The 21,851-nt window shown below is 43.8% G+C and overlaps 1 long non-coding RNA gene across 1 annotated transcript; it reads right to left on the bottom strand.

The window, feature by feature from the left end:
* Positions 1–1,972: 1,972 nt before the first annotated feature.
* LOC128352496 (uncharacterized) lies at positions 1,973–20,336 on the bottom strand. The gene is made up of 4 exons (XR_008320450.1): positions 20,221–20,336; positions 17,243–17,337; positions 9,249–9,365; positions 1,973–3,834 (listed from the first exon to the last, which is right to left on the bottom strand). It is a non-coding gene; the product is annotated as an uncharacterized LOC128352496 (long non-coding RNA).
* Between the last annotated feature and the right edge of the window lie 1,515 nt (positions 20,337–21,851).

Genomic DNA, 21,851 nt, shown 5'->3' with positions numbered 1-21,851 from the left:
ACAAGCGAGTGTGTGCAGAACTGGTTCAAATCAAACTGGGTTCGATTCGAACCATCCCGGTTTGACCAGTTCGAGTTTGAACCAGACTGCCCCCCCAAAGGGAGGCTGGTCTGAGTTCTAGCCAAACTGGGTCCAGTTTGGATTGAGCCAGTTTGACCCAGTTTGACACATTTGCAAAGGGGAATCTGGTAAGGGGGAACCAAATGGGGAACCCTATTGGGTTGAAAAGGGTGGGCAGGGGTCACCTTACATGCCACCGTGGCAGCTCTTAATTGGTCCCATACTGATGGGGGGGAGAGTGCTTGCACTGCCTATGGGAGCCCCATCAGCCCACTGCCACCAAGGCACCCCCTACCTGCCCACACTTTTCAAACCAATAGGGTTCCCCTTTTGCTTGTACAGGGTTCCCCCTTTGCTTGTAAATGGGAATCCTTACTAGTTTCCCCTTTTCAAGCATACCAGTCAAAGTTGAACCAAGCCAAACTGGTTTGACACCATTCTAGTGCATGAACCAAACCAGTCCATGGACTGGCAGTTTAGTTTGAATTTGAACCAAACCACCTAGAACAGTTCCGTGCACACTCCTAGCGTGCACACACACACACATACACACTACCACCACCACCACCCAATGAAGATATGCAATGCTAGGCTGAATATGGACAGTTGCTCTCTCCCTGCTAAATATGAGAGAACCACTGCTTTAAAAGGTTCTGCTTGACCAGTTAACAGGTATAATTTTACAATTTCAATAAGGAATGTGAAGCACTGGTTCTGCTATCTCCAATCTCTGATACAATATATGAATTGATACAATGGATCAATTCATATATGGATCATATTGGGGAGAGAAACCATATACAGTTGGTCAACAATGTTCAGTGACAATACGGCTTCCCTTATCACATGGAAAGCAATCCGATTTTTCCTGCTTACAGGAAGACTTAATTCATAAAGACTCCTATTTGCATGTGGAGAAAACTGGAGAATCTTGAAGTGCCCATACATAGCTAATGTTCCTGCTCTTTCCACCTAATTATTAGGGAAGACTAGCTGTGTGACAGATCATAAGGAAGGCACAGTCAGCAGCACCTTCTTCCTAGAAGCATGACTCAGCTATCTCTTCCCTGGTAGTACAGGGAAAGACTTCCCCTCCACCTTTCCTTGCCTGTGGCGATGATGGGCATGGTGTTTCAGAGTTCTAAAAAAGAAGAGCTGGACTATTCCACACAGTAAGTGTAATGTGTAGCTTAGCTTTGAGGTACCCATTGCCACTCTGTGAGGTTATGTCACTATAATCCTATTATATAGATGGAGTAGATATTTGACAGGAATACTTTCATTCTATGCAGATTTGCATCAAAGAAACTAAATGTTGAAATTAGACTCACATTTTTTGTTGTTGTAACTGTAGAACCCTCGTGGGTCAGCTTAAGGGTTATTTGAAGTCTCTGTAATTCTTTTTGTACTATCTTTAGCATTCATTGAAGAACTTGGCCTTTAAATATCTACCTTTTTTTTACTGAGCAAAGTGAGAAAATGAACTGTGACACAGTAACATCATGTCACCGCAGCTTTTGATCTTTGATACTCACACATTCTTCCCTTGCTGCTTCTAAAGAGAAAAGGGAGCATTTGGTAAGGTTCACAGGCATCATTGTATGCCATCAACGGAGAGGTAGCACACTTGGCTATGGCTCTCTGCAGGATGTGGGCCAGTGAGCAGAGAGTAGAACAAATGCATGTCAAAAGGACACGGAGACAGAAGGGCAGTGTTCTGACATGCTTGGTGAACAAAACTGTCACAATGGGTAATCACTGACTTGCTGAGTAAGTCAAATGAAGCATAAACTAGTGGATTTTGGCTCATGTTCAACTTTTCAAGCCCTTTTGCTTCAGTGAATGACAATATAAACTATACCACCAGTAAAGAAGTGTCTAAAGCGGCACACTTAGTAGGATGTAAGCCCCATTTGAGTAAACTTGTGAATGTGCCTATTGTAAGAAAAACAAGACAGAGAAATCATGAAAACATCTATTATAATTAATTTGCAAGCAATAATAACAGCTTCCCTAGAAATTCTGATATATTTCACCTGAACGGAACCCTCCATATCTGCCCTATATTTGTACGCTAGAGGCTGACATGCTATGTGAAGAATACATGAATAAATATCTCCTCCCATATGTTCCTCTGAATACAAAGAGGATGGGCTCTGGATGCCCCTCAGAAACTGAATTGTGGTAGACTGAAGGCCTTCTCATTGGTGGCACCCACCCTATAGAAATTCTTTCTCAGTGAATTGTTTCAGGCCAGTGCTCTCCCAGGCCTCTACACCTCTTCCTTGTTTAGAAGATATTTTACTGGGTCAGGCAAAGTTCCTGGTTGATTGTTTTAGCTGACATTGGAATGCCATACTGGCATTATCCTGTTGCAATTGTGTTTGTGCATTTTATTTGCTGTTGTATTTCGTTTTATTCAAGCCACTTGGAGAGTGGGGCATATCAAGGGGGCAAAAGTGAACTGAGGTATGAGGGGGAGATCAAAAGACAAGCTGTCACCCAGCTGGGCCAAGGGACAACTCCTTGCCATGTTCAATTATTACAATTATTATTATTTTATTTATTCTATACCGCCCTTCCAAAAATGGCTCAGGGCGGTTTACACAGAGAAATAACAAATAAATAAGATGGATCCCTGTCCCCAAAGGGCTCACAATCTAAAAAGAAACATAAGATAGACACCAGCAAGTCACTGGAGGGACTGTGCTGGGGGTGGAGGGGGCCAGTTACTCTCCTCCTGCTAAATAAAGAGAATCGCCACATTAAAAAGGTGCCTCTTTGCCCATTTAGCAATTGTAGCTACTCCCCTGATGTGTGGTGTCAGGAGTATTCCCACCACATCAAAACCATAGGAAACAGGAATGGGCTCTGTCCTGAGGAAGGAGAGTAAGAGAAATGGGAGGGGGAGTGCTGGGAGGCACAAAAAGGACAAAGTAGAAGTAGAGGAATTAGGTGGCTGTGTCTTCCCAGCAGCTGACTGAGGAGGAGAAAAGCATGAGGCTACAGGCCTTACAAGTGTACTCTGAGCTATAATTGGAGATCATAGCATGATCAGAAGCAAAAGACTACCTCTTGAGAAAGGGGTTACGTATGATGGGGATGGAATATTAAATAGGTATGGGTGGAACAAAAATTTCTGCAAAGTAAAACCCCCCACAGAATTTCAGGGTTCCCCCCATGAGAAACAGAGACTCATAATGGTACTTCCAGGTTCCTTCTAAGGAGCAACACTGGAAAATTTTCTCAGCTGGTTACTTCACATCTATGGAAATAGATACAATGTGGATAACTGCCTATTAGTGTCAGGAGAAAGGAAAAGCTGGGAGGAAGGCTATCTTGAGCATCTCTTAAAGCCAGAGGAGATGAAGAGGAACATATGTGATAGCTAACTTTCTTATCCCCTTTGAGGCCTGTGGGAAACCATAGATTGATCAGGGAGGAGGATTATCAGGTTTCCATGAGGGTGGTGAAGTACTGTATTTACCTGAATCCGGAATGAGTTTCCCCCCAAGTTCTTTGAGTTTACAAGGGGGGGGGGCATCTTAAATGTTCGTACCAGGGATCCCTGCTGTGGCAGTCAAGAGAACAGTAATGCCGCACCAGTTGCTCTGAGAGTCAGTGGCTGCAGCTCCTCAGAGCTAGTGCTCCTCCTTGCTGTACCCCTGAGTCCTGGACGCATGCCTGAAAGCCTCTTCCTCCTGCCTGAGCATGTGTTCTTCCCAGGTGCTGGTAGCTGCCTCAGAGGGAGAAGAATTGTGTCTCCTCATCGTGCTTGTGGTAGAGGAGGAAAGCAGAAGAGGCATATAGGCACACTTATTTAGGAGTAAGTGTTGCACTCAGTTGGACTTACTCCTGTGTAAACGCAGAAAGGTTGCCACAAGGAGACAGATTGGAACTAAAAATCTATCAAATAAAATCCATTGATTTCCACAGGAAAAAAGTTACACGTATCTTTAAATTTACAGTCACAGACTTCCAGGTAAGCTGCTGCGGAGCTTGGAGAAATCACACTTGCACCAAACTCTGCAGGCTGTGCTTTCTCAAAGGTAAACCCAACTTGGGCCTCTCACTCTGCCCTGTGCTTTCATTAAACTCTGCAGCTGCTTACACAGAAGTAAACCTCAGTCTCTAGCAACAAGTGACCCTTTCTCTCATAAGAACATAGGAAACTGCCATTGATACACCATTGGTCTATCTAGCTCAGTATTGTCTTCACAGACTGGCAGCGGCTTCTCCAAGGTTGCAGGCAGGAATCTCTCTCAGCCCTATCTTGGAGAAGCCAGGGAGGGAACTTGAAACCTTCTGCTCTTCCTAGAGCGGCTTCATCCCCTAAGGGGAATATCTTGCAGTGCTCACACATCAAGTCTCCCATTCATATGCAACCAGGGCAGACCCTGCTTAGCTATGGGGACAAGTCATGCTTGCTACCACAAGACCAGCTCTCCTCTCCTCTCCTCCTCTCCTCCTCAGCACTAGTGAACACACACTCCCAGTTCACCATGAGAAAAACTCCCAGTTTTCTCACCGTGAGGAAAACTGTGAGATGAAGCATGAGAAGTGCTGGTCAGTGCTTCTGGAAGTACTGGCAATCACACAGAAGGACTATTTCTTTATGTATATTGATTATGGTTACATATAATAAAATATTTTTGTGTACAGTATAAGGTTGTATTTTTTTGAGGGAGGGTTGTCTTAAATTCAGAGTTCTCTTCCTTTTGGATAATTACAGGTGTAACCTTCTTTTTTTAGGGGAGTCATCTTAGATTCGGGTAAATACAGTATATTGCTAGCTGGATTGCTTAAACTTAGCAGAAAGCCCAAGTTTATGAAGTGTGATCAGAATGTGAAAAGCACAAACACACACAGGATAATTTTCATTAATCTTATCACATCTTGTTTGACTTCCCTTGAAATTCCTACAGTTTCTGCGCAAAAAACCCAAAACAAACCCACCCTCCAAAAATTTCAGTTGGGGCAAAGTTCAGTAGTAACACTAAAATGAACTACTAGAAAGTCAGGCTTACTGAGTCCATGAAAGAAAGGACAGAGCATGGAAAGAGTTAATCTCTTCCTTGTTTCTGGGGACTTGATTTTGCTCTTCTGTTTTATCTATCTTGTTTACAACAGATTAGAAGAATATGTCTCTCCTAATCTTTCTTATCTTTCTTTTCTTGTCTGGTTTTGTTCATAACGTTTAAGATAGCCACTAGGCCTCAACAACATTGTACTAGCAATAACTATCAGATGTAGCACACATTTCATGCTTAGCAAACTTCAAAAAAGATATGCAATGTCTTTCTGATTGCACTACATAAACAAGAGTGTACATCTTACTGCTGGTAGTTTCTCCAAATGCCTATAACCATTGGTTTTTGCAATGAAAACTTAGATATGTACACAAGTCTAAGCTAACAGTAAATTTAAATCAGGTCAACATTTATAGCAATAGTTTGAAAGCATTCTGGGAAATTTTAACTAGCTCAGAGACATAACCAAATCATTTGTTATCCTCTTTCTGAATTTAGATAGCTTACTTGCCAATATTTTTTTCTTCCTCTTCCATCACCTCTTATTTGATTTTTTTAGAAGTGGTAATGATCAGGCAGATGCAGTTTGAATTCCATTCAACAAATTACCTTTGGAATGTTAACTAGACTCTTTAAATGGCAATTTACAACATAGAGCACTATATTATACCTCCCCTGACCCCAATGAAAATCATTTCTGGATCAAATGTGCCAAGATATATTATCCACTACTAAAGACTCTTCCATCTTTGTGATTTGCCCTTGTTGTTTCCTTGCACATCTCAATTCATACACAGGTGTGTGCATAGATGTTGGCCATGCAGCATGTTAACCATTGGGGCTATTCTCACAACATGAGTTGCCTGAGGTAACCCAGACAGCTCATGTAGTCTGGAGTAGGGAAGTGCGAAACGTTTCGGGTACAGAATGATCTGTACCCGAAACAGCCAATTTCGGGTGATTCGGATCCGAACCGAATCACCCCCGAAGAACCCCGAAAAAATTTGGATCCGAAACTAATCACCCCTGTTTCGGACCCGAAATATTCGGATGTTTCGGAGCTCCATTTTGTGGCCTTCTCCCCCCCCCCCCTCCATTTTGAGCAATGGCGTCTATTTGAATTTCCCGCCTTTTTGCCTCCCATTGACTTCAATGCAAAAAGGTCTGATGTGATGTCTGTTCGAATTTCGGGTCCCAGGGGCAAAATAGTGGTGTGGGGTGGTTGTGCCTAATGGGTGGAGGCTACCACCCCAATTGCAGAGGGATTGGGCAAAGGGCTGATTTTTGGTGAATTCTATGATAGCAAATTAGAGTGGATTCATGGTGTCTCATTGAAAATCTCATTTGCTATCATAGAATCTACACTCAGAATACCTCAGAAACAACAGAACCCTGTACCCCATGGGTTAGAAACCCATGGGGGTGGTTGGCACCCTATGTGCACTACACCACCACTAGATCTGGGCCACACCAGCACCCCCCAAATGCACTTATGGGGCTGCTGAAAGCTCCATTATACCTTATGAGGAAAAGCCTTAAAGACGTGTAAACTTCAACAATTAACCAAAAATCAGCCCTCTGCCCAAATCCTTTGAAAAAATTCAGGTAGCTTCCTTTCCACTACCCGGCACTACCACCAACCCCACACCTCTCTAGGCCACCCCTTTCCCCCCGATGTGAAGTGATACACCCTTCATTATACCTAATGGGGGAAAACCTTAAAAATGCGTAAACTTCAGAAATTCACCAAAAATCAGCCCTCTGCCCAATCACTCTGCAATTGGGGTGATAGCCTCCACCCATTGGGCACTACCACGCCACCCCACTCTTCTGCCCCAGATCCCACTTTATGCCCCCAATCTGCCCCAAAGACACTAAAACTTCAAAAATTCACCAAAAATCAGCCCTCTGCTCAATCCCCCTGAAATTTGGGTGGTAGCCTCCACCCATTGGGCACTACCACCCCACCCCACTATTCTGCCCCTGGGACCCGCTTTTTTGCCCCAAATCAATTCAGATTCGGATTAATTTGGATCCGAATCGAATCGGGGGTGATTCGGATGGGCAATATTCAGATACAAAACAGAATGGGGGTGTTTCGATTCGGATCCGAATCAAAACACCGAAAATCCAAATTGCACACCCCTAGTCTGGAGCACTGGGAGCCCTCCACTCCCAGATTCTGCTAGGGTAGCCCTGTTCTTCTACCCAGTTTTACTGAGGTAGAAAGAATCATAGGTTCATTTGACCTCAGCAGGCAATCATCTGGATGATCACTACCAGATTAAAGACTTCCTCCCAGCCCACCACCATTTTGGGCAGCCAGCTGGGGGGAGGAGTGGCCACACTGAGCACAGCTACTGCTTTAATGAGTGGTACTGCATGGCTGGTGCAGGTACTCTGGGACGCGGGAGGACTTCTTCCTCCCAATCCCAGCTTTGGCCTCCACTGCACTGCTGCTTGTGTGGTCACACAGCATGGCGGAGGCAAAGACGTCTTCTACTCATCTGCTGGGGAAGGCAGGCAAGCTCCTACCTTCCCCCAGCCCTCCCAGGCGGTGGCATGAAGTCATGTGAATGACCTCATGAATTTTCAAGGGGAGACTTTCCAGACAGAAGTAAATGCAGGCCAAAGCTCTGGAGAGGAGAATGGTGCTTGGCTTTCCATGTGGAAGGTAAACACTAGCCTCCCCATATAAATAACAGTACGTGAACTGTGATCCCCATTTGACCAAAATTCCTGTAGGAAGGGAAAGAGGGATTATCTATGGTAATCCTCTATTTACTGTTAGATTTTATACCACCTTTCATTAAAACAATCTCAAGGTGGTTTACAAAACATTTATCGTAATATCATACTATACAAAGTTACACAATTAAAATATTAAATTGGAATATAAAAATACAAATCTAATTAAATGTTTCAAAAACATATACAATGAGACCATAAAATACAGAGCAGCAGCAACAAAAACAATACTCATAAAAGCCTGGATAAAAAGCCAAGATTTTGCTTGCTTTCTAAAAACTGTGATGTAGACTGAGGAGTGGATGCCCACAGGGAGAGCTTTCCTGAGTCTGGGGGCTACAACAGAGAAGGCCGTGTCCCGCATGCAAGACAGCTGAGCCTCCTTCATTGTCGGCATGCGGAGCAGAGCCCCCTCCAATGACCTTGTCAAGCCAGCGGAAACCCTTGGGTGTAGGCAGTCCCTCAGATAGCCAGGGCCCAAACAGTTAAGGGATTTAAAGGTCAAAACCAGCACCTTGAATTGAACTGGGAAACAAATTGGCAGCCAATGTAGCTCTTTCAAAATGGGTGTAATATGATCCCAGAGGACAACTCCAGATAAAATCCTAGCTGCCGCCTTTTGCACTAGTTTCTGAATACACCCCATGTGGAGTGCATTATAGTAATCCAGCTGCCACATGACAAGGGCTTGGCTAACTGTGGCCATATCTGCCTTCTCAAGAAAGGGACACAGCTGGAGCACTAGGCGAAGCTGTGCAAAAGCACCCCTGGCCACCGTCTCTACCTGAGCTTCCAAAAGTAGAGCTGGGCATTTGCTCTTTCAAGGGGAGATCAACCCCATCCAGAACAGGTTGGATTCCCTCATCTCGATTGGCTCTCCTACTGACCAACACCTCCATCTTGCCTGGATTCAATCTCAGTATATTAGCCCACATCCAGCCCATCACTGCCTCCAGCCCGACCCAGAACATCCACCGCCTCCCTAAGATCAGGTGTTAAGGAGAGACAGAACTGAGTGTCATCTGCATATTTCTGGCAACTCATGCAGCTGTGCCTAGGAGACAGTGGATCATTTCCTTGGTTTAGTCAAGTTTTCTTCTGTTTGGTTGCAACTTAATATTATTGTGAGCCTACAGGTTTTCTTTTGTTTTGATATATTAAGCTTTTACATTATTATTCAGCATCCTGGAAAATACTTTCATCTTCCGGCTAGCCTAATAAGAACTCCTACACTATGTTTTTCACAGTGCTATGTTCTAAGTACTGTTCTTTTCTCTACAGTTTTTATCTTCACAGTAGTTCTATAATGGCATTTTTATTTTTCCAGTAGAAAATAGGTATGAAATAGCTATTTAAAGTATTTCTCCCTTACCTTTATTTCAAAATACACATTATCTTTATTTCATTTACCTTTTCAAATATACTTTTTAAATGTTGTTTGTTCCTGCTGCATATACCCAACTCATTCTTCCTCATTATATGACTTTTGCCAGGTCATATAATTACCTCTACTCTTCAAATCCCCACCTGAAAAATAAGAATTTTGAGAAATGGTAACTGATCTGTAAATCCAAATATACACCAAGATGGGAGAAAGAAGAGTGTTAAAAATTAGTCCTTGTTTAGGGACCATTCAGATGAACAGCCCCCATGTGTTACTGAGGGATATGGCAAGACTGTATCACAATTATTTTTGTAATGTGTTTTATTCATGTGCAGGAATGCATCTCACACATCAGTAAAACACTGCACAAAAATAACATTAATGAAATCATGATGTGGGCCAGTTCGAATTACATGGCCAGCAGCATATGTGAACAGGAAGGGGGCGTACTAAGGGTGCAGTCATTGGGACCTCTATAGAAGACATCCCATAATTGTGGGTGGGTACGATGACCTCTAAACACACGCTCCAAGAATTTGTTTAAACAATTACTTGGAGCATGCGTTTAGGGGCAATTCAGATGAACAGCCCCTACACGTGATTAAGTGACACACCAGGATGGAGTCAGGACATCTGTGGAGGGCCTCCCAACAGGTGCGCTCTTGGCATGTTTCCTTTCTGTCCATGTGTGCTGCCAGCCATATTTTCTGAACCAGCCCTGTGACATTACAATTGAGGCTTCATCCATGTACACATGTGAATCATAGGTGGGAAAACAAATGCAATATGCAAGTGCATGGAAAGTTGTGGCAAACTGTACATTTCAGTTCTGGAATGGATTTTAGAAATTCTGCTAGTTCAAACGGAATTCCCAAGGAATAGAAAACAGAACAGAGAAACAAAAAGAACAATGAAGGAACTGAACAGAAGGAATGCTCTTACCTCTACTTCTGAATGTCTGTGTGTTACTGTTGGAAATAAAGGTCTATTTCAGGGTGAACATCCAATCAATATTTAAGTATAGTTCCTTTCTTATGTTACACTTTTGATGTGCAGTGCAGCTTTTTTCTGTGGGGAAAACGTGGGAAGCCCCAAGCTGCTGCTGCTGCTGCTACTACTGCTGCTACTGATCCTACTCTTGCCAGCTTCAGCCTTCCCTGACACTGTGTTCATGGAACACACAAACGCAATGGAAAAATAAATAAATGGTATAATAATCAATATCATGCTGCAATCCACATTGTAGCAGACAGTGTTGTGCTTTTATTTTCATAGTCCTTCGTGAGGAAGCTATGGCAAAAAAACTGGTACCTAGGCAGTTTTCAAGGACTACTCTTATGCACTTTGGACCTCTGGAAATCTGAACATATCCACCTCAGTCAGCTGCTCAAGGCTTCGAACTTGGAATTCATCTATCTTAGTCAGCTGCTCTGCTTCCAGGATCTGGAATGTGTGCACCCATAACTCTTCATTTCTTCAGTGACCCATGAGGTTTATTATCAAAGACATTAAGGATACATTAAAGAAACATTAGAAACTATACTCTCTGGGTCCATATAGGAGCTTGTCTCCAATGTGCACATTATGTTTGACAGCAATATATGAATATATGGATTGATTATACCATTTATTTATTTTTCCACTGCATTTGTGTGTTCCATTAACACAGTATTGTGATTGAGATTTTTTGATTTCACATGTTCTCCCTTTTGTATTGTAAATTCTTTCCCTGACACTGTAGCAGAAATCTGGGCTACTAGGCCTTAAATCCCTGATGAGAAAGTGAACCAAAGTTACTGTTTAGGATGAACTGATGATTTTTGGAATGTGTGATAAGGAGGGGCTTGAAGGGAACAATGAACAATGGGATTACTGTACTCTCAAGATTGGACATGTGTAGTTGGGACCGTAATGTATCTTGTCTAGAAGAACCATGATCGGATTCTATCGGAGGAGGATGCTCAGTTTACAAGAGCCTATGTATAGCTAGTTATTAACATAAAGATAAGAATGAGTATATAATATCTCACCACCATTCTGTGGGGTGATTCACCCATCACCTGCGTGTGTTAGGTGAAGGCCTGGCCATGATTCTCATTACCTAATAAAGTGCTTTGAATCTGATGGAAAGGGTGTTGGTCGCTACCTAGAAAGAACCTGGAGTGTAGTATTTCCTCTACAACACTGAGGTGATGCTGGAGTGGGGTGGGGCTGCTGCAGGAAACATGACCTGGGGCTTTTCTCATTACCCCAGCAGTGCATGAAGGAGCTCTACAGAAGTAACTGCCACACCACCAGTGTCATGTTAAAATGGGCTCTGAGTTTTCTCCATGAATTTTAATTCTAGTGTATCACATAAATTCTAGAATCTTAAAAAAGTTAACTTGAACAGCAAGACTTGGTGACTTCAACTGGCCAATAACTATCTGCTTGTTGATAACTGCTGTATGTAAATGGATTATTCTGAGGGCTTGGATACAGTTGCTTTCAGCTGCTATTATTACTCTGGCAACTGTTCTTTTTTATTTCTAATGCAAAGCACTGGTTCTCCAAAAATCCAATAGAAGTGAGTGGGCTCATTAAAAATTCCATCAGAGATGCATTTTGTAGTTCTTTTCGTCATTCAAAATCTATTTGTTCTCTAACTATGCCACCTTTTTTCATTTTGGTGACTCTTTCCTCAGCCATAATAGCCACAAATGACTGATTTAGAGGCATAGGAAATATAACCTTAATCTTTTAGTCTTTTCCCCTGTCATCAAACTGATAACATTCTATTGGTTCCAAGGCTGTTTTTCATATGCTACCAGAGTTTCCACCCTTTAAAAAAATACATTTTGCATTGTTTTCTATCTCCTTGCAATCTGGCTGAAGAACAATATGTCCTGCCTTTCTTGAAACACTGCACCAGGTCACACTGACTCAACATTCTTTTCCACTTCTACAGCCAAGAGTTTTTTCTCACATTCTAAGACTTTACTTTGAGTTTTAATGAACTGGGTGTTTCAGTGAGTCCCATATGCTCTTTTCTTAAAGGGACACCTCACCACATGGTTAGTAGGCTCATTCTCGGGACCATATGGGGTTGGCTGGAGGGAAGACACGCTCCTACCTCCCAGACAACCAGAGCTTCCTTTGGGCTCTGCAGCTTGTGCACCTACACGAATGCTGCAGCAGCATTCTCCATTGCTGAAATTGCGAGCTGGCGTCTCCACATATATCACAATGTATTGCATGCGCAGCAGAGAGGCAGCCCTCAGTATTGCAGCTGTGCCACTCTGCCTGGCCCCACATTCCACAGAATTCTATGGTAAACTTTGCCACCGGCAGTCTGGGAGCAATTTAAATCATGCCAGAGTTGCAAATGACCCCAACAGAATGGTAGGATGGCTCTCTTTGTCTCTGACCTCACTTTTAACCTGAGTGCTTCTGGATCGGGAGGCCTCCCAGTTCCTCAGATGACCACAGATTTCTGGGTTAGCCCACCCTGCCCAGGAATCGGTGGTTGTGGTAGCAGACTCAGTATGATTTTTCTGTTATTTGTTGTTCTTGTATATATTTTCCCCACATGGTGAAATAGGGACTCAACATTAGCAATGCCTTTTCAGAGGTTGTGTGAGTCAGGCCATAACAGCGATAGTGCACATGCTTACTTTCTGTGCATTCTATCAGAATCGTATTGCATCTGATAATTTCATTGGTGCAGAGCCCTAGTCTGCATAGAAAAAAGAATTAATAGAAGACAATTCTCTGTCCCAAAGGGCTTACAACCAAAAATGAAACATAAGCAACAGTCACTGGAGTGACACAACTGCTCTTCCCCTGCTAAATATAAGAAATCTCCTTTAAAGATACCTCTTTGCCCAGTTAGCAGATGGAACGGATAAGCCCACTTCTGACTACACTCGGGCTCATGCTCCTCCCCAGCACATGGGATCGAGATGGCTGAAGCATCATCTGATCTGGCCTATTGAAGAGGATAAATCATGCTCAGCCTGGGGAACACATAGCTTGTAGCTTTGTTTATACTGAATTTTAGGTTATGCTCAGGTACTCCAGAATGGCAACCGGAAATAGAAGAATGAGAAGTAGAAGAAAGAGGAGTGGAGGAAAAGCAATACAGTTGCTTGCCATTAACAAATCGTGGTGATCAAGATAACTAAAAGTATAGGGTAAAGAATAAGTGCGTGAAAAGTGTAGAGAGTGAATAAGACAGGATCAAGCACAAAGCCCTGAAGGACACCAGTGGAAAGCAAGATGGAAGATAAGGAGTCAGCAATAGAAGACCCGCAGAAGCGGTTTGAGAGATAAGACTGAAAATCAAGCAGTGACAGAGATCTGAAAGCCAAGATTGCAAAGAGAAACTAGGAGAGTGATTGATGGTATCAAACATACCAGAAAGATTGAAATGGATGAGAGTTTATATAGGCCTTGACTTTTAGCAGATACTAAGTTGCAGGAAATTTTGGTCAATATGGTCTCCTTACACTGTAGTGGGCTAAGATCAAGATGGCAGTGCAGGGATTTTTAATTTTTGTTGTACTACAGTTGTGGAACTCTCTTCTGATTTGCTTGTTCTTTTCAGGCCATCACCTTTTCTTTCATTATGACCAAAAACTGAAGGGCATAGCAAAGACTTCAGAATTAAAACCAGCCCTCCACATGCTGATGCAGCAGGGCTGCAGTATTTACTTCACCCAAAAGAATTAATTCGCGTAATGAAAGAGAAGCACTGCTAAGTAGCAGATAGTTATTGTTTGTCTACAGATGTCTTGTGTCAAGTAGATGGTAGTCTGGGGCGGATCTTATCTATGTGCAAAGTAGGCAGCGTTCACCTTAAATTTCTCAGTCAGCCATGTTGTCTCTGCCTCCATTTTGTGTGCCTACTGCCTCCCCCTCTGTTCCCTGCTGCTTTTGCTTACAGCCTGCTGCTGCTTTAAGAGTTGTGAGAGTGGGTGATGGTAGCACAGAACAAATGAAAAGCCCCAGATCTTTTAAAATATTAATATTAATAAGGCAGGAGCCGATAAGCATGCTCACTTTTGTTTTTGCAAAGTGTGTGGTCCTAGGACTGCCCTATAAACCAATCAGAGAGGGACTAGGCTGATTGACTCCGCAGGCAACCAATCAGAGTAACCAGAAGGTGGGGAAGTCTTTTTTTTTTTTTTAGGTTCTCAGAAGAATCCAATCACCACTTTTGTAAGAGAGCACATAGGCTGGCTGGCTGTTGGTAAATCTGATCTTTTGCTAGCTTCTTTCTTTATGTTTGGAGGGGAGGGATGCAAACTCTGCTTTCGCTCCCTTGCTCTCTGATCTGATCTGTATGGAGAGCATTATAGCCCATTCCAAAAATGATATGCCACAAAACATTGCAAACTGTAAGACTGAACTAATTAGATTAGAAACTGGCATAAGAAGCCAGCAAGTTCTTTTAGGGCATGTGGGTGGATTTCTGAGTCCAAACTGCTTTTCAAATAATTGCAGAAGTGGCTTTTGATGGCAGTATGGTATATGTTGAGAAGGAATGGATTCTGTTGCAATGAAAATATTTTTTAAAAGAATTAAAGAAATGATCTCTATTTAAAAAAACTGTCCCTTGCTAGGGTGGGCACCCAAGTGGGCAGAGAGGGGCACCCAGCTGTTCCACAGGCATTGAGGCTGTTTTCACGATCGGCCAAAAGCGGGCTAAGGGAGCCTAGCCCACTTTTGGGCAAGCGTGAGAACCACTGGGCTCATAGGCGAGCCTGGTTTCCTCAAAGCGGGTAACCCGCTGAAGTAGCCCTCACATAAGATGAGGTTAACGGAGCGAGCGCTCTGTTAACCATGTGTTTTTTTAATCGTGTATTTTTGGACCACTTTTTTTGATGTGGAGCCGTGCCGCAGCAACACATGAGGAGACCCCCACCGGGAGGCTGCAAGCAGCTTCCCAGGCTCGGGGGTCTCTCCAACATGCCCCATGCACTTGGTGGGGTATCTTGGAACTTCCGGGGGCTGCGCAGCCTTTGATCCCCGCAGCCCTTGCCGGCTCCATGACAGAGCCGGCAGTCATGTGGGCGGCTGATCTGGCCGCCCAGGGCTGCTGCCCTGATCGTCTGCGGGGAGAGCAGGCTAAGCCCGCTCTCCCCGCTAACCCCCTTATGGTGACTCACTGATCGTGAGGCTCGCCTTATGGAGTAGGGAGAGGGTGTCCCCATGCATCTTTGCTTCCCATGGTGTCCTCTGAGTTACAGGAGATGGTTCATAGCTGCAGCAAGCATCATTGAAAAACTTGTGATTTTTCTGTTATTTATGTATGCATTTCTTTGTCTTTTGCTGGTCGAATGACCGTAACAATAAAGATTTGATTTGATTTTGTATGCATTTTTTTAATAGGTAGAGCTGTCCTTATAGCTTCAGAATGTATTTGTTCTCCACTTTTGTAGCTGGTCTCTTTTTCCCCTGTGGCTTATATAGAACTATTTACTTTTACATGTATAGTCTGTGCTTCCTCCAAGAAGCCCAGAATGGTGCACATGGTTATATTTATCCTCCCAACAGTGCTATAAGGGAGGTTATGCTGAGAGAGAAGTGACTGTCCCAGAGTCACCCAGAGAGTTTCATGGCTGAATGGGGATTTGAACTTGGATTTCCCCAGTCTCGGACAGCATCATGGTTTCATTCGAATGTGAATCAAATTTGAGCTGAACCATGTGCTGCCAAACTGGTTCAGTTGAACTGACTGGCCAATCTGGTCTGTTTGACTGAACAGGTTCGGCTGTTCAAAGGCTAATACTTATGAAGGTGAATCTGGTGAGGATTCTCCTTTACAAGTACAGGGGTGGGGTAATCTGGGTCCTGTCAAGGGGCAGTGTGGGGTGGTAGCGACAGAGGTAATGAAAGGGTTTTGCTAACCCTCTAAGTGCACTACCTACACCACCACTCATCCCAGCTCCGGTTCCATCCACGATCTATCCTCCAAACTGGCCCAGTTCAAGATGAACAGTTCGTGCACACCCCTAGTGTGTGTGTGCTTGTGTTTTGATCCCACGGTGTTGGATACAAATCTACACACTATTGTTGTCCTTTTATTGTTGTTCTTGGTAAAGGAGGGAGGGACTGTGTGTACTTTAGCTATGGGTTGCACCGGTCGGGGTGGGGGTGAGTGAGCGGCAACTGATGTTTTCCAAATTTCTCTGTGTCTCTGTTGATGAGCAATTACGATTTGTGTGCTTGTGTGTGTGTGTTTGTATTTTGACCCCACTTATTAACTACAAATCTACACTTTGCCAGTTATTGCTAAGGCACCTGCCTAATCCTGGCTCTACCACCACAGCTGCCCACAATTGGTTCAATCTCTTACTACCTGTGGCTCCACCCACCACCTGCCCTCCGTAGCACCCCTCCCTCCCCCAGCCACAGGAACCACCAGCCACCACTGATGGTAGTAGAGACTGTTCAGTGATTATATTTTGATGTGGCTATCTTGTGGCAGGACATTTGAAAGCATTTTTTAGAGAGGCATTCATTAGCATTTCCCCCTGTCATATTCTTTGTGGTCTCATAAACCACATGGCTGAAAGTCTACTGTCTGTGACTGAGAACAAAGTTGGATAAGAGATCCAACTCTGATCCAACTCAGGTATTTTAGAGTAATTGTGCAGGTGCGGCAGCATCCAAAATGGCCACCATGCCTAAGTCCAAAGGCCCGAACAGGCCGAAAAATCGGCTGCACGGGCCGCTGGCAGCAATAAAGGAAACCGGTGGGGGGAGGGGGAACCTCCATGAACCCCACCCCCCACTGCCTCAAAGAACTCCCCCAAAGGGAGTAAAGGTTAAAAAAAAACTAAAAAAGAACCCCAAAAGCTTGTGAACCCCTCCCCCAGACTGAACTGAACGGGGGTGGGGTTTGAGGGAGTGCCAGACCGAACTGGCCCGGTCAGGTTCGAGTCTGGACTTGAACCAAACCAGGCCAGCTGGTTCCATGCACATCCCTACTCCAGGGACAGCATCAGGTCCAGGAGAAAATGGCTATCATACATACCATACTCCAACTGAGGTCCCATGCATGGCAAGAACAGCAGTATATTATTTCCTGTGTTGTCTTTGAGGCTGATATTGAGGTGGAAGGGAATGTTCCTGCTCAAAGCAATAGAGAAGGAAAGCAGAATAATAGTCATTTGTATTTTTAAAAGTTATTTTGAAATGTTATCCATTTGCGATATTGGTTTTGGTTATATCGACACGTTATGATCTAAATGGGTTCCAATAATAATACTATTTTACTGGATTTTCAGTAACAATAACACATCTCATTTTGACAGTCATTAATATACATCAGGCATAACTGTATGATGCATGACATCATATGTCATGGGGAGCGGTAAATTATCAATTTATTTACTTTTTTAAACAAATAATTATTTACCAAGTGTATATTGCATTTTGTTTACATGAGACATCCTTGTTTAATAAAATGCTGGTAAAATTTTGACACTAGATATACCGCCAGTCCAAATTATTGACTTGTATGGCCAGTTTCTTACAGATAGACCAAGCATAGGTTTTACTTTCCACATGGTAAAGGAGAGAAAAAGGTCAGTGGCATCTTAATAATACACTTCCCTCCTTTCCTTTTCTGCTTCATCCACTCTAGTTTTGTAATGTCGTTGTTATGCCATCGAGTTGGTGTCGATTCCTGGCGACCACAGAGCCCTGTAGTTTTCTTTGGTAGAATAGATGAGGGGTTTACCATTGCCATCTCCCACATAGAATGAGATTATGCCTTTCGGCATCTTCCTATATCGCTGCTGCCCAATATAGGTGCTTCCCATTGTCTGGGAAACATACCAGTGGGGATTCAAACCAGCAACCTCTTGCTCCCTAGGCAAGTTACTTCCCCGCTGTGCCATTAGGTGGCTTTACAAAATAATTATTTCAGAGATGGCTACATTCACAGGCTTTCACTCAATGTGCAGCCAAGAGCTGGATTTTATTATTTCAATCCAGCTCCTGTTGGAAAAAGAGGAGGATTTTTAAATCTGAGATGACAAACATTAAAAAGATATTTAAAAGACGTGTATGCGTGTGTTATTTTTCTACCCTGGTAATTTTTGCTTAGAGGGTTGTAGGGAATGCAGCAAGATAATTTGTATGAAATGCTTTGAAGATTTGGAAGTGTGATAGAAAAGTGCTTATTTATTATTATTTCCATTTTTATGCATTGCTTCATAGCACTTTGGATCTTGCCTCATAATTCAGTGATATTACATAACCAGAGCATAGTGTAGAGAATATTTTATGAGAATTTTGGCAAGGGGAAGGTGACACATTTCTGCTGAAGGTTAGTGATGGGTGAACTCCCCACAGCTTGATTCTGAATCATTTCTGTATTTGCAAGCTTTCTCTGAAAGTGTTCAAACAATGCTCATCTGTTTTCTGAGACTTTCCTCTTGGCTTGCAAAGTTAGGGCATGCATGCCAACATGAAATTCAACCATTGCCTTCCCACAACTGGAAACAAGAAGAGAGAGTTTCGTATCTCAGGAGGGATAACAACTGCACATTTGCAAGAAACAACTGAGATAATTCTATAAAAAACAGTGATAAGTTGAAGCAGAATTTTTATTTTTACCTTTATCATTGTTTTTTTTAAAAAAAACCTTCATATTTTCAGTGGGTTTTCAGCTAACCATCAAAGTCTCATCTACTTTTTTGTCCAAGTTTCAGAGACGAATCACAGCTCATACTGAGCTGTTCAAAAGTCCCTACAGCCTGATTATTAATGTTCCAGGGAACATTAATGTGGTCCCTGAGCTAGCCCTTATGACTCAGTCTTGGGAGCAAAGGGACTGTGAAATTACATAGATGACCTGACTCAACTCATGAAAGCTCCCTGATCTAAATGAGCCAAAGCTAAAGCAGGATCCTTGTATATACTTTTTGTAAGCTTCCTGTGATTGGTAGGAGCCCTTCCCTAGCCTCAGTGCCGGCTCATTGCTATTAAGTTTTGGAGCCAAACAACAGAACCACCATGCTCCCAACACCAGCCCCACACCCTAGACTAGTGCTGATGCCACCATGGCCACATGCCAGGTCTCTTTCCCTCACCACTAGCCTTCTGGGGCACACCACTGCTGTTTACATAGCAGCAAGGGAGGGCAGAGCATACATCCAGTAGTGGGAGCAACTTCTTCACTGGCCGGCCTCTCTCACTGTTATGATGCTGTGTAGGCACCATCCCCCCCTCCCCCCCCATTTCTCTCTCTTTCCATTCCTACACCGAACATGGTGAGAGAAGCCAGCCACCAAAGGAGCTGCTACTACTTCTGGATGCATGCTCCACCTTCCCTCATTGGCATGCAAACAGTGGCAGCATGCCCCTGAAGGCCAGCAAAGCGGAAATGGGGCAGCATTTTTACTTTTTCTGTAGCCCATAATGAACTTGTCTAGACTTAAAAACATTCATGTCTAAGTTAACTTCTCTGGACTCAGAGATTTTCTTGCAAAGTGCATAGATCAATCCCATTGGCAATGTAAAACTTGACAAATTAGTGCGTACACTACATATTCATTTTGTGGAGGATTAGTCATTACCATATTTTTGGTAGGTCGTTAGCATATGCCCTGTTCTTTCATAATGAAGTTGATTCATTCTTTGCATATGCTTCACTGGGCATCAGTTTGCATTTACAGTGAATTCAATGCTTGATTCTTGGGGATTAGAAACCTGCACACATCATGAAGCAGGATCTTGTACAAACCTGAAATTAACAAGTGTTTTTTAAACTGAAGCTCACTTCCACAAATAAAGAAGTGAAACTAGTGGACATTTGTGGGGGGGGGGGGGGATGACAGGCATGAGATAACATGAGAATCTAATATGATGATTTGGAGATAATGCTGCCCCAATGGCCTCCACAGAGCAACTAGGGACCATCTTGCTCTGAGTGGAGGAGGGAAGATAAAGACACAGGATGGGGAGCTACCACTATCCAGCTCCTTGAGCTGAAGTGTCCCGTACCTTTCCCAACTGCCACCACAGAGAGTGACCAGGGGCCATCTTCCTCTGATGTAAATCTGTGGCATGATTTTCTGTTCTTTATTCAAGTTTTTTTAAACCGCTTTGGGAGGTTCACCTGAAATAAATAGATAAATAAATAGATAAATAAAACTAGCTGGGAGGGTGCAGAACATATGCGCCTCTAGTTTGCCTCAGCCGTTATCTTCCCCTGCTCACTTGCCAGTGTTTATTTTCAGCCGGCCACCCACCCTCCTGTCGGCCGCCTCAGCCCGCCACCTCTTCCAGCCCGCCACCTCCCACTGGTGGCCACCTTTTCTCACTAGGTGGCCATCCGTCCGCTTCCTCCGGCCCGCCACCGCAGTTCCTCCTGGTGGCCAGCCAGCCAGCCACCTCCTCCAACCCACCACCGCACTTCCTTCCTGCGGCTGGCTGGCCTGCCGCCTCCTCCAGCCCACTGCAGCACTTCCTCTCAGCGGCCAGCAGGCCTGCTTTCTCTGCTCCGCCCACCCGCTGCGCCTGCCTGCTGGTCACAGCCGTTCCACCTGCCCACCTGCCGGTTGCTGCTGGCTGCCCGCCCATCATCTTCTTTGGCCGGCCGCCGCCACATTTTTAGCTCAAGCCCATCCCGTGGCTATCTGGCAGCTCTCTGAACTCTCACAAGAGCTGCCATTAGGGATTTGCAAATTGATTCAGGAACAAATTGATTTGTACCTGAATTTAGCTGATTTGTGTGCTTTGGTGACAAATCACCCCTGTGGTCCATTGGCTAGATTCAGATCTAAATCAAATTGTGGCTTATTCGATTTGATTCTCCATATTCCCAACTTTCATTTTTTTTTTGTAAAAAGCTAAGCTCCAGCCCTTGTAGAAGTGGAGTTATGGAGCAAAATGTGTGGTCACTATTTTTCAAGTGTTTGGATTCTTTGGTGTATAATAACTTTCTCTCAATGAATCCCTATGAGGATTCATTACACACCTTCATTTCTTCTTTTCATTTTGACTGTCTTTTGGACAGTGGAACATAGGAACATAGGAAGCTGCCATATACTGAGTCAGACCATTGGTCTATCTAGCTCAGTATTGTCTTCACAGACTGGCAGGGGCTTCTCCAAGGCTGCAGGCAGGAATCTCTCTCAGACCTATCTTGAAGATGCCAGGGAGGGAACTTGGAACCTTCTGATGCTCTTCCCAGAGTGGCTCCATCCCCTGAGGGGAATATCTTACAGTGCTCACACTTCTAGTCTCCCATTCATTTGTAACCAGGGTGGACCCTGCTTAGCTAAGGGGACAAGTCATGCTTGCTACCACAAGACTAGCTCTCCTCCCATGTCAGTGCCAACTCTCAAGTGCTATGTGTCAACTACACCCCCGTCCCACCCACAAGGCAGTGGGGTACTACTCAGTTTATGTTCTAGGATTTTTTCCGAGTGTTTAGGCTTTTTGGTGTCTAATAACCTTTCCTCATATTGAATCCCTATGAGGATTCATTATACACCAAACAGTCTAAACAATTCAAAAATTCCGAAAATATAAACTGAGTACCCAGCAGCTTTTGGGTTGGGGGGTAGTTGGAACATGGGATGCCACTAATTCCCAGCCCCCACCTGCAAAGCAGTGGGGTCAAAATGAAC

This window comes from Hemicordylus capensis, chromosome 3 (assembly GCF_027244095.1).
Source record: "Hemicordylus capensis ecotype Gifberg chromosome 3, rHemCap1.1.pri, whole genome shotgun sequence".
NCBI lineage: Eukaryota > Metazoa > Chordata > Lepidosauria > Squamata > Cordylidae > Hemicordylus > Hemicordylus capensis.
Note: the sequence above shows the minus strand (reverse complement) of the source record. Positions and strands in the feature narration are given on the sequence as shown.